Source organism: Staurois parvus, unplaced genomic scaffold (genome assembly GCF_062004578.1).
Source record: "Staurois parvus isolate SC_StPar_1 unplaced genomic scaffold, SC_StPar_1.0 ptg000082l, whole genome shotgun sequence".
Taxonomy (NCBI): Eukaryota; Metazoa; Chordata; class Amphibia; order Anura; family Ranidae; genus Staurois; species Staurois parvus.
This window is the reverse complement of record NW_028317878.1, coordinates 4,431,384-4,444,268: the sequence shown is the minus strand read 5'-3', so window position 1 is coordinate 4,444,268 and position 12,885 is coordinate 4,431,384.

Sequence of the window (12,885 nt, the reverse complement as noted above, 5' to 3'; positions counted from 1 at the left end):
AGTCGGCGAGGGCAGGTGGAGAGGGTGTTGATCAGGTTTATGAAGAAGGCCTGCTTGGCGGCGTGGAGGGAGTAATAAAAATGCATTTCAACATACAGTATATATATAAATATATTTATTGAAATATATTTGGAAATATATTGAATATGACCAAAATAACATTTCAAATATATGTCAATATATTTGGGAACAATATTTTTAAAATATATTTCAAATATATTTTTCTTCCAGATGGGTATGGCCAATAGTTTTTGAACACCTGACCATTACACCTACCTGTACCCTCCCAAATTACTGAGTTTAAATATGTCCAGTGAAGACCCTTTTCTGTTTCAGTATGACTGTGCCCCTGTTCATAAAGCCAGGTCCATTAAGACATGGTTTGACTAGTACAGTGTGGAAAAACCCGGAAAACTCAAATGGGCTGCACACAGCTCTGACTTCAACTTTACTGAACGCCTTTAAGACTGTTGGGAATGCTGAATGCAAGTCAATGTCGTTACCTTACCTCATTACTTCTCTTTTGGTTGAGTGAGCACAAAATTTCCTCAGACACATGCAAAAGCAGTGATGTATTTAGGTTTCGTGCTGCCTTAGGCAGCAGAAAAATCGGCTCCCTCCCACAGAGAAAGACCCTGACACCGACCAACACCCCCCTCCCCCACGAAGAGTGCCTGACATTGACCAACAACACACCAGCCCCCCCACCGGAGAAGAGAGCCTTCCACTACCACCCCCCCATACACTGAAAACCCCCCCACCCCGGTGAGAGAGAAGACACTCACCGTCACAGCTCCAGGCATCCCCGGGAACAAGAGTCAGGCTCTGCATACACCATCAAGCAGCCCGCAGCCTCTCTCAGATCCCACCTGGTCCCCGTGCTGTGTGTGTCTCTTCTTCCATCCCTTCTTTAGGGCGGCGGCGCTGCTCCCCTGAAAAATGCCCCCCTAGGCAAATGCCTTGTTTGCCTTGTGGTAAATACACCCCTGTGCGAAAGTGTTGTGGAAATATCTTCTGAAAATGAAGGCTTTATTAGCTGCAAAGTTAAGGGAGCAGCCCCAAATAATAATATCCCTAGATTTAGAATAGAATGTCCAACAAGCTTTTATAGGTTTGATGGTCAGGTGTCCACAAACTTTTGGCCATATAGTGTACCTCCAAACTATGTCTGAGCTACCTTAGAAGAAAAGAACAAGACACTAGGCATCAAATTATGGAAGGGCCATTAGTCTCCAAACATAAACCCCAGTGTGCTAGTTTGGGATGAATTGGATGGGTGAAAGCAAAGCATCGTACAGGTGTGATAGATTTGTGAGGAATTCTGCAACAGTGTTGGTAAGAACTTTCCAAACAATATTTGATTTCCATTGTAGTAGGAATCCCACAAGTGTGCTAGCTTGTTATATCTTCCAAATATGTGAAAACATAGAATTTATTCTGTTAAACAAAACTATTCGTTTTTATCTGAATATTTTATTTCTTCTATGCTTTACCGCCACAGTTACTGTTACATGCTGGAGGTATGCAAAGAGTATGGTTTTTTTTGTACCTTACACAAGGACCACTCAGCATACAGCAGAAATCTATTCTTTATCTTTACATGATCATTAAATTGCAGTACATTATGCAAAAAGCATCTTTTTGCATAAAATCCATAATACGCTTTTTGATCACTTATGTTGGTCCAGGCTGCATTTTAATAAACTGCTGATTTGTTTTAAATTCAAACGTAGCGGCTGACATTTTTATCCTTGTAAGGGACACAGCAGAGGACAAGCTTAAATATAATACCTGAGCTGCTGTTATAAATCAAACTAAACACTTCAATTCTAATGACAATCTTCAGAGTGTTTGTGAAATGTTTATTAAACTGTCTATTGCCTGATATGATTAGACCTTTCTTACTCATCCTGAATTTCCGAGTGACAGATATTCTAGATTGAACACAGTCATACAGCTTTTCAAGTTTAAGAAGATTCAAATATGCCTTGAGGCAGAGGAATGAACTCAGAAGCAATTTTCAGTATTGTCACATTCTGGTCTTTGTATTTCTAATACAATTAAATTTGCGCGATGGCTTCATTAAAAGGATAACTTTTGTATCTTGTTTTAGTAAACAAACATTTTCTGTTTCTTGTTAAGGATGATTACTTTATATTACCATTAAATTAAAGATATTAACATTTGACTTTGAAGAGATTTAGAAGTTCGCCTTATCACTTCCAGAAACTTTAGTGACCATTAAAGGACTATGAATAATTGATATTACATTAGTTTGGACAGCACAAACATTTGTATGAAAAATCCTGCTCTCTTTGCATTGCTTCCATTGTGTGTGGTGATCCTGTCAGTCCCTCCCTCTACTTTCCTATTAACAACTGACAATCCTAAACATGAGACCACAGTGTGGTCAGTTCTTTACCTGTGCTTAGAACTCAGCCTGATCTCCTTCATTGATCAGACTTGTCCTGACTTGCCCCCCCTCTGCACAGTCATTCACTGGGAAGACCAGTGTCCAGCTGTTTTTCCTCTCCTAGCTTTCTAATTTCCTTATGCAACTGAGACCAGAAGGTATGTGATCACATTAAGAAGTGGGAAAAAGGTGTTTATACTGTTTTATATCTATACAGATATGTTTTTCCTTCCATTTCTTGTTAAGGATGATTACTTTATATTACCATTACATTAAATATATTAACATTTGACTTTGAAAAGGTTTAGAAGTTCGTCTTATCACTTCCAGGAACTTTAGTGACCATTAAAGGATTGTGAATGATATATATTTTATTAGTTTAGAAAGCACAAACACACTGAGCTGTGCTTAAAAAGAAAACTGCGCCCTTTAAAACATCTCAGCATTAAATCCACTAAGGGGATTGCTTAAACCCAAAATCCAGCAATGTCTCAAAAAATAGATGTTTTGTCAGTCATTCCTTCCTGGCTAGGGTTCTACGCAGGCCATGCATAAGATTGCAGCTTTCCATCACCATCCAACCACTGCAATCTGCCATTTTTTTTTCAGTCCTGTTGAAAGTGACCAGCTGATTAAAATGTGCACTCCTGTGGGTTACCTAATGAAAGGTGTCCAGAAACACATATCCATTTGTACCTTCAATAGCGAAAGTGACCAGCTGATTAAAATGTGAACTCCTCTGGGTTACCTAATGAATAGAAAAGAGAAAGGGTGTGATTCAAGGAGTGCCATCATCCCTGAAAGATACAGTGGAAAGGTCCTCTTGTTAGTGTGACTTTAAGGGCACAAACTTATCAAATAGTGAGCTAACAGTTCAACAGTTTAAAAACCAGACCATTTTTATTTTTACAATCTTAAAAAAGAGACATATGAATTACAATACAAAATATGGCGGTATCATCAGAAATGATTTTGCAGTAAAGATGTAGAGATAAGTCATGCATATAGTTGCACTTGACCCGTTTCGAGACCACTCGCAATCTCTTCTTCAGAAGTGCTCAAAAAAGGCGCCTACACCAAAATATATATCAATATATATTTTTATGTATAGAGAAAGCTTAGAATAAAATTATGCACTTACATGGCCCCATAGAGAGGCAGGAAGGATAGGGAGAACCGCTAAAGGGTCAAAAGACACTGATTTCCATGAATGCAGCCAAAAATTTCATGTGCTTCTAACAGCGAAGAAAAGGCGAAGAAAAGAGGAAGAAAAGTAGGAAAGGACAATTGCCGCCCAAACGCCTCCAGGAGGGGCCCCGCCCGACCATACCAGTGACATACCAAAGAACTGTCTGTTCACCAATATTGATAAGATGGTGCTGTGTAAATAAACAATGACATACATAAATAATGATGATGACTATATGCCACCAAAAGTGGAAAATCACCAAAATTAAAACTAAAAGCACTTACTGGGGGTGCAAAAAGATGAACAGGAATACTAGGAATAAATGGATGATAATTTGGCAATAAACGGACCCAACAGGAAAAAAAGAATCGCTCCAGCACTACATGCCTAGAATAAATAAAGATAATGGCACATGAAGCCACTATTGTCCATTTAAGACGTTACTGAAGTGGTCCAACAGTGTTTGTGTCAAGCATACCCGGTTTGCTGAGGTGAATTGTCATCATGGCTGCATAAACAATATACAGGCTTTTCAACCGGTGTTTTATACTCCCAGGGAGGCTTGGAAAAGCTCCAATGAACATTGAGCAGATCTGAGTGAGCAGGAGCGGACCTATTCGCATGTCTGGCCGGCCACATCAGCCCCTCCCTGACCACGAGGCCTGCGGCATCACCACGCCGATACGTCGTGATGATATCACGCATCGCACCGCCACCGAAGCACGGAACCCAACAAAGGAAGAGGAATATCCAGGAGAGAGTGCAGACCAAGCCTCTCTCTGATGGACACCACTGTGCTGTCCCAAAACACAGTGGTGTCCATCAGAGAGTGGCTTTGTCTGCACTCTCTCCTGGCCGTTCCTCTTCCTCTTTCGGGTTCCATGCATGGGTGCGACGTGTGATGCTGGAGCAAATTGGACCATGCTTTATATAGGGTTTTGTTTGCCTTCCTCTGGATCAGCTGTGAGTATAGGGCTATGTACAGTATATGGAGGTTTTCTATTTATTTATTCTGTTTAATTAATTTATTATTAGTTGAACTATACAGATTATGTGTCTTTTTTTAACCTAACTATGTAACTATGTGTACAGTAAACATGTACTGAGGGAAATATCAAGGCCACTTTTGTGGATCTTTCCTGCTGTAATTTTAGCTGCTTGGCTGCTATGCTGCTTCAATTGGTTTGATTTACCAATGAAGAAGTGACTGTTAACTCATCAAAATGTAAAACTGAGCTTAGTAAATAAAGTAATAAATGTGCTCACTCAATCAGCCAATTGTGTGCTAATGAAAATCCTGTTTTTTAAATCTTACTTGCATATGATAGGGTATTTAAAAAGATCATAGGTTCACCTTATGTTCCAATATTCACTAAATGGACAGATCCTAATGTTCTAGTAAATCAACCTCAGGGGTCTATTTAATAAACCAGAAGAAGCTGTTCACTTAGAAAAGTGAATGTTCATCGTGGAAAGATTATGTTTACTTTTCAAAGTAAATATTAGTAAATAAGTGATGTTCAATTTGAATTTCCAAACATGTGCAGGGAAAAAAAAAGGATTTTTGCTAGAACATAATAGTCTTGTTGAAGTTTCACAGCTTACCTGATTTACTAAGTTCAACGGACATTCACTTGAGTAAGAGGACAGTCTCTATTCTTTTAAGCAGGCCATACATTAAGCAATTTTGTTTCCTACAACCATGGGTTGCAGGAAAGAAAATTGCTTGATTCCACAATCAACACATTCTGTATTGATAGGAGAATGCCTCCCACTGAGCTTTTGCATTCTAACAGGGGGAGGTTTCCCAGCCATCAGATTACAATGATCACTTCCAGCTCCTATAGCTGACGGCAGAGATCGAATGAAAAAACCCAAACAGGCTGATTGTACTGAAGTTGGTCAATGACCCATAGATGGGTCAAAATTTTCATCCTGCTATGGCCGGCTTTAGTCAATCAAAACCATTGTCTTGAACACTTTGTTTGTCCTTGACTTGTAACATTCATGACGATCAGTTCAGATGTCATTTGATTTGACTTGTTCTCAGTTAGGGATTTTAAAGGAAAGAAAGATATGACCAGATAATCAGCATTTACTGAAAGAGGTTAAAGAATATGTAAACCCAACATTTCATATTTCTGATATGTGCCTATTGTACCTTCTACTTGTATGAAAAAGTATCCCATTCTCTTTGTATTGCTTCCTTTGTGTGAAATCCCTGGTGTTCCTGCCAGTCCTCCTACTTTCATATTACAAACTGACCACACTAGGCATGAGAGCACAACATGGTCAGTTTTCTAGCTATGCTGATAACTCAGCCTGCCCTCCTGCAATGATCAGACTTGTCCTGACATGCACAGTCATTGACTGAGAAGACCAGTGTGTGGCTGTTTCTCCTCCCCTAGCTCTCTGAACTCCTTATGTAGCTCAGAACAGAAGGTATGTGATCACAAAAAAAAAATGGGAACAAAAAGGTGTTCATAATTTTTTATATCTATAAACAGATGCTTTGCTTTTCATTTCTATTTTAAACTGAATGGGTTGTTTTACAAGAGGAGGGTTCATATGTACTTTACAATGCCAGTCTACATTTTCTCACCATTATAGGTTTATTTTCAAAACATTTTCATTACAAACTATTTCCTCTTTTCAAGACAATACCTACATTTATATACGTTTTTGATGTTTGATTTTCTCAACTGTGATCCTACCTTCCTGTCTTCATAGATCACTTCAGTCAGTAGTTCCACTAATGAATCTAACATCCCTACTGGTAAAACAGGTTGTTGAGTTAATTATTCTGTACAGGGGGCAGTTTAATGGCATGCTAAGTACAACTTAAAAAATTTCCACTGGAAGTACTGCGCGTTCTACTTGTTTATCTTTAAGTGAGATTTAAATGAGAAAAGTTAGTAGAAGGTAATGTAGTAATTTAGGTTCTGTTTCTGTAGGGAGTACTTGACATTCCCTATATAATTACTGGCCCAGTACACATTTTATTTTCTTTCCACGGTTAGCTTTACTAGTTGTCTAGCTTGAGAATCACTTTGGTTTGGGCAAAATATTGGAATAATCTACTGTATGAAAATGTGCTTTCCCTTTAATGTAATTGAAATAGCTTTTTTTCAGGTTAGTCTGCAGTCAGCTATGATTTTTCAAAAAAACAAATTTCAGTCTTCTCTTCCATGCAATCATGGCAACAGTATTGGCTTTCTTAAAATCCATGCTCCTATAATTTGCTTGCTGCTTTTCCCAGAAATCTGCACAAAGACCAAATCAAATTGCTGGGATCCTTTGCAAAATATTCTTTAAAGCATATCTAAACTAAAAAAATATATACAGTATCTCCCAGAAGTGAGTACACCCCTCGCATTTTTGTAAATATTTTATTATATCTTTTCATGTGACAACACTGCACAAATGACACTTTGCTACAATGTAAAGTAGTGAGTGTACAGCTTGTATAACAGTGTAAATTTGCTGTCCCCTCAAAATAACTCAACACACAGAATTAATGCTTAAACAGCTGGCAACGAAAGTGAGTACATCCCTAAGTGAAAATGTCCAAATTGGGCCCAATTAGCCATTTTCCCTCCCCAGTGTCATGTGACTCGTTAGTGTTACAAGGTCTCAGGTGTGAATGGGGAGCAGGTGTGTTAAATTTGGTGTTATCGCTCTCACTCTCTCATACTGGTCACTGGAAGTTCAACATGGCACCTCATGGCAAAGAACTCTCTGAGGATCTGAAAAAAATAATTGTTGCTCTACATAAAGATGGCCTAGGCTATAAGAAGATTGCCAAGACCTTGAAACTGAGCTGCAGCACAGTGGCCAAAAACATACAGCCGTTTAACAGGACAGGTTCCACTCAGAACAGGCCTCTCCATGATCGTCCAAAGAAGTTGAGTGCACGTGCTCAGTGTCATATCCAGACGCTGTCTTTGGGAAATAGACGTATGAGTGCTGCCAGCATTGCTGCAGAGGTTGAAGGGCTGTCGGTGCTCAGGCCATACGCCGCGCACTGCATCAAATTGGTCGGCATGGCTGTCATACCAGAAGGAAGCTTCTTCTAAAGATGATGCACAAGAAAGCCCACAAACGGTTTGCTGAAGACAAGCAGACTAAGGACATGGAGTACTGGAACCATGTCCTGTGCTCAGATTTTGGGCAGGACCAAAAGGCATTTTTGCACTTATATAATAAATCACTTTGGATTGTATATTTACCATACCAAAAGGGTTCATATAGGATAAGCTGATTGGAAACATTTGAATAGTCTTTAAGACTGTGAACGTTTCATTGTTGGTAGATTCTCACACAACGATCAGCATATCTAGAGGGATGCTAGAGGTAAGTGGGTCTTATTACAACACTGAAAATGATAATGATGTCATACGGTTCTTTGAATATGTATTCATCTTTTATACATGCTGCATTGTTACTAGTGCTGAGTCAAATTGTCGGTTCGAGCATGGTTTGCAGAAGTTTGGAGGATGCCAAACCCAAACTCCATTAAAATCAATGGAAGCCAATACAGTCAAATTATAAATGCCCATTTTCTGTGATAAGAAAGGGGGAATACAAAAATTGCATGGAGGTGTGGGCACTGCCCTGGGGAGCATGTACCAATACAAAACTTTTTTTTTATTCCATGTTGTCAGAGGCAGGGATTTTATTTAAAGTACTGACATAGTACCTGTCAAAGAAAAAAAACATTTTAAATTGCTGGCAAATGCATCTCCCTCCTGGCTTCTTTTTTTTTTAATGGCACACAGACCCAAAAGAGCTGTCACAATACACAGCAGACCCCTAAAGGTCTGTTATGTGTTGTGTGGAACCTTTGGCTTGGTCTGTGTGATTTTTATTTCAGAAGCTGGCAGTCTGAAGCTTTATTTGTCGCCAATTTAAACTATGTCCTTGTTTTTCTTTGTAAATGTCACTGGCACATCCTAAAGCAAGCTTCATAGATTTGGTTCTCTGTTCTTCTGCCTCAACTCTGAGAACAACCCCAGTCCCGCTGACACACAAGGTTAAGCAAATGGACAGAGCACTGCTACTGGGAGTATAAATATAGATACCCTACACACAATTAAGGTTCAGTATAAAGAAGCAAAGATTAAAGTGGTTAGTGCTAAATTAACCCAATAAATTGTCACGGGTTGCAGTAAACAGCAGTATGCACATACAGTGGGGATCAAAAGTTTGGGCACCCCAGCTAAAAATTTGTATTAATGTGCATAAAGAAGCCAAGGAAAGATGGAAAAATCTCCAAAAGGCATCAAATTACAGATTAGACATTCTTATAATATGTCAACAAAAGTTAGATTTTATTTCCATCATTTACACTTTCAAAATAACAGAAAACAAAAAAATGGCGTCTGCAAAAGTTTGGGCACCCTGCAGAATTTATATCATGCACTGCCCCCTTTGCAAAGCTGAGACCTGCCAGTGTCATGAATTTTTCTCAATCATCGTCTGGGAAGACCAGGTGATGTCAATCTCAAGGGTTTTAAATGCCCAGACTCATCTGACCTTGCCCCAACAATCAGCACCATGGGTTCTTCTAAGCAGTTGTCTAGAAAACTGAAACTGAAAATAGTTGACGCTCACAAAGCTGGAGAAGGCTATAAGAAGATAGCAAAGCGTTTTCAGATGTCAATATCCTCTGTTCGGAATGTAATTAAAAAATGGCAGTCATCAGGAACAGTGGAAGTTAAAGCAACATCTGGAAGACCAAGAAAAATATCAGACAGAACAGCTCGCAGGATTGTGAGAAAAACAATTCAAAACCCACGTTTGACTGCACGATCCCTCCAGAAAGATCTGGCAGATACTGGAGTTGTGGTACACTATTCCACTATAAAGAGATACTTGTACAAATATGGTCTTCATGGAAGAGTCATCAGAAGAAAACCTCTTCTACGTCCTCACCACAAAAATCATCATTTGAACTTTGCAAATGAACATATAGACAAGCCTGATGCATTTTGGAAACAAGTTATGTGGACCGATGAGGTTATAATTGACCTTTTTGGCCGGAATGAGCAAAGGTATGTTTGGAGAAGAAGGGGCACAGAATTTAATGAAAAGAACCTCTGTCCAACTGTTAAGCATGGGGTTGGATTAATCATGCTTTGGGGTTGTGTTGCAGCCAGTGGCACAGGGAACATCTCACGAGTAGAAGGAAAAATGGATTCAATAAAATTTCAGCAAATTTTGGATGGTAACTTGATGCCATCTGTGAAAAATCTGAAGTTAAAGAGAGGATGGCTTCTACAAATGGATAATGATCCTAAACACACCTCGAAATCCACGGGGGATTACATCCAGAGGTGTAAACTGAATGTTTTGCCATGGCCTTCACAATCTCCTGACCTCAACATAATTGAAAATCTATGGATAGACCTTAAAAGAGCAGTGCATGACAGACAGCCCAGAAATCTCAAAGAACTGGAAGACTTTTGTAAGGAAGAATGGGCAAAGATACCTCAAACAAGAATTGAAAGACTCTTGGCTGGCTACAAAAAGCGTTTACAAGCTGTGATACTTGCCAAAGGGGGCAGTACAAGATATTAACTCTGCAGGGTGCCCAAACTTTTGCAGACGCCATTTTTTTGTTTTCTGTTATTTTGAAAGTGTAAATGATGGAAATAAAATCTAACTTTTGTTGACATATTATAAGAATGTCTAATCTGTAATTTGATGCCTTTTGGAGATTTTTCCATCTTTCCTTGGCTTCTTTATGCACATTAATACAAAATTTTAGCAGGGGTGCCCAAACTTTCGATCCCCACTGTACATAAATGAGTAAGTAAAGAATTAGGTCAATTGCAGTTCATTAGACAATAAGTTCATTAGGCTATAACAGCATAGAATGGAGTTATATGGAGCAAAATTAGAGTAAATTTGGTAATCCACAAAACAGCGTTAAGTAATGGCATTAGAAAACAGTAACAGCAGTGATAATCAATACTGCAATAACTCTAAGCAACAAAGTTCTTATGAAGCAGCTGTCTGAGTGAACTGTCTTTAGACCTAGTTCTTCAGCCAGCTAGCATTGGGGCCCAGTCTTTATGGTGGTGCACATAAGTACAGACCCAGTAAAGTTTGCATGCAGTAAATAATGCTGCTAGTTAGATTGCCAGTCCCTATGTACCCAGTCTCTGCTAGTAGCAACAGGTTATTAGCAGCAGTGTCTTCTCACCAAGTCCAGCGTTGCAGCAACAGGGACTCTCTTTTCAGATGTCAGATCACTTCTGGATCTGCCTGGAGTGACTTCAGTCCTGAGCACATGGCCACAGGCTTGTGGCACTTTGATGTGCGGAAATGTGCACACCTCGGTCTCCTCACAGCAAAGAGAAAGTTCCCTGGTATTCAGCCTGAGAAAATACAGCTCTCTCCCCTTATACCCAGCTTGCATTGGGAATTGTACTCCAATGGTCCATAGACTGCCATAGTAAAGTTTCTTTCACGAATCTCCAATGATTCAATGCTGCCAACCATCAAGTTTCTTGTCAGCTCCCCTTGGTGGATGGAGGCGGGGTAGTGTAAAACCATTCAGCTGATGTCCATTGGGAGCACAGAGAGAACTGCAGCAGAGTGTCCTAAATCACTCTCTGTATAAGCCAAGCGCCTGGCTACACAGGGATGGCAGTATTTTCAATATAAAGCTAATATCATAAACATGGGGGCTCCCCTCAAACTAGCAGATGAAAAGTTTAAAACTAATCCTAGAAAGTAATATTACATGGAAATAATAGTTAATGCTTGGAATAGACTTCTGGTTTAGGTAGTAAATCAGTCAACAGTAAGTAAATGCACACATGCTTGGGGCAAACATTGATATGGATAATATAGGGGGCAGACTCGAACCACTTGGTCTTTTACTGCCATTGTTCTTGTATGTTTCTGTATTTCTATGAATGATTTGCATGTCTCTGCCTGCCATTCTTTAACAAACCCCTTAAAGTTTGAATTTGTGATGGAAGTGATAGCAGGTGAACACCTTCTGGTTTAAGAATGCAATGCTGTACATTCCATTGAATAACATCAGTAGAAAAACAACCCGTAAATCTGGGCTGTCTTATTTATATAATCAGGTGTCTGTTGGCCAGATATTAAGATATATATCTTTCAGTGGAATATATAGAAAATTCAGGAAAGCCTGGAGCCACAGTAATGCTTTGGAAGGCTGATTGTAGAGCTCTGGTGTATTTGTATGACGAGTTCACAGTGCTTCATACTCTGCACCAAAAAATATATGCTGGCCCTGAGGCAGATGAGGAATATGTTACTGTAGGCTCTCAAAAATATTTCTGTTGTGTCCAGTTACTTCCAAAAATAAACCAACTCTTCATTATTACTGTTTATGTTTTTGTATTGATTTATTCAAAACCGAGTAATAAAAATCTATTGAAACACAAAAGCATTCATGTTATAGTTTCGTTTTAAAAAAAAATAAGTTTTTAAAGAGCAGTGATGATTTGTAAAGCCAGATACCCCACAAGAACCAATCATCTTGTATTCTTCAGTTTAGAGCCATTTAGTTTAGAGTTCAGTTTCTTCAGTTTAGAGACATTTGAACAGTTAATCATTATTGGTTACTGTTTGGAATGGGCTACTGCACTTTGCCTTTAATTTGTCCTTTTATAAGTGAAAAGAAAACAACGAATCATGTGTCGTGAGCTTAAACAAAAAATGAAAAATATGCACCTGGTATAGGGAAATATTTATCCACTCACCAGAGAGCATTGTCTTCCACTTTAGGCATTGATATTGCACAAGGCATTTTGTAGTTTTAAAATTAACATTTTGTAAATTGACAAATATACTGTATAACAAATCTATTGTATGTGTCGCAATTTCATGAAATATCTGTCAAATCAGAAAAATTATACTTACATAAAATATAATGTTTCACTGTTTTTATTTTCTCTGAATAACTGTGTCATTTTAAATTATTTAAACATAGGTATCTTTTGATATAGCACATTAATCCGACAGGATAAGCCTTGCATCAGTAATGAGTTGATCAAATGACATTTCACAAGTGATAAATGACCATGTATTTTAAATTATTCGTTCTGTCTAAAAACTGGCTGCATTTCATTGCTTGACCACATCAGAGAGCTGGTCTTTAGAAAATGACCATAATGCCACCCATATATTGACCTTATTTACTTTCAATATTTAATAACACAACCCTGTCAGAATAAATGTTACCAGTATCATACTGGGTCAGTGGGCATTGTTCATCATGATTGACAGGTATCTGAATTGC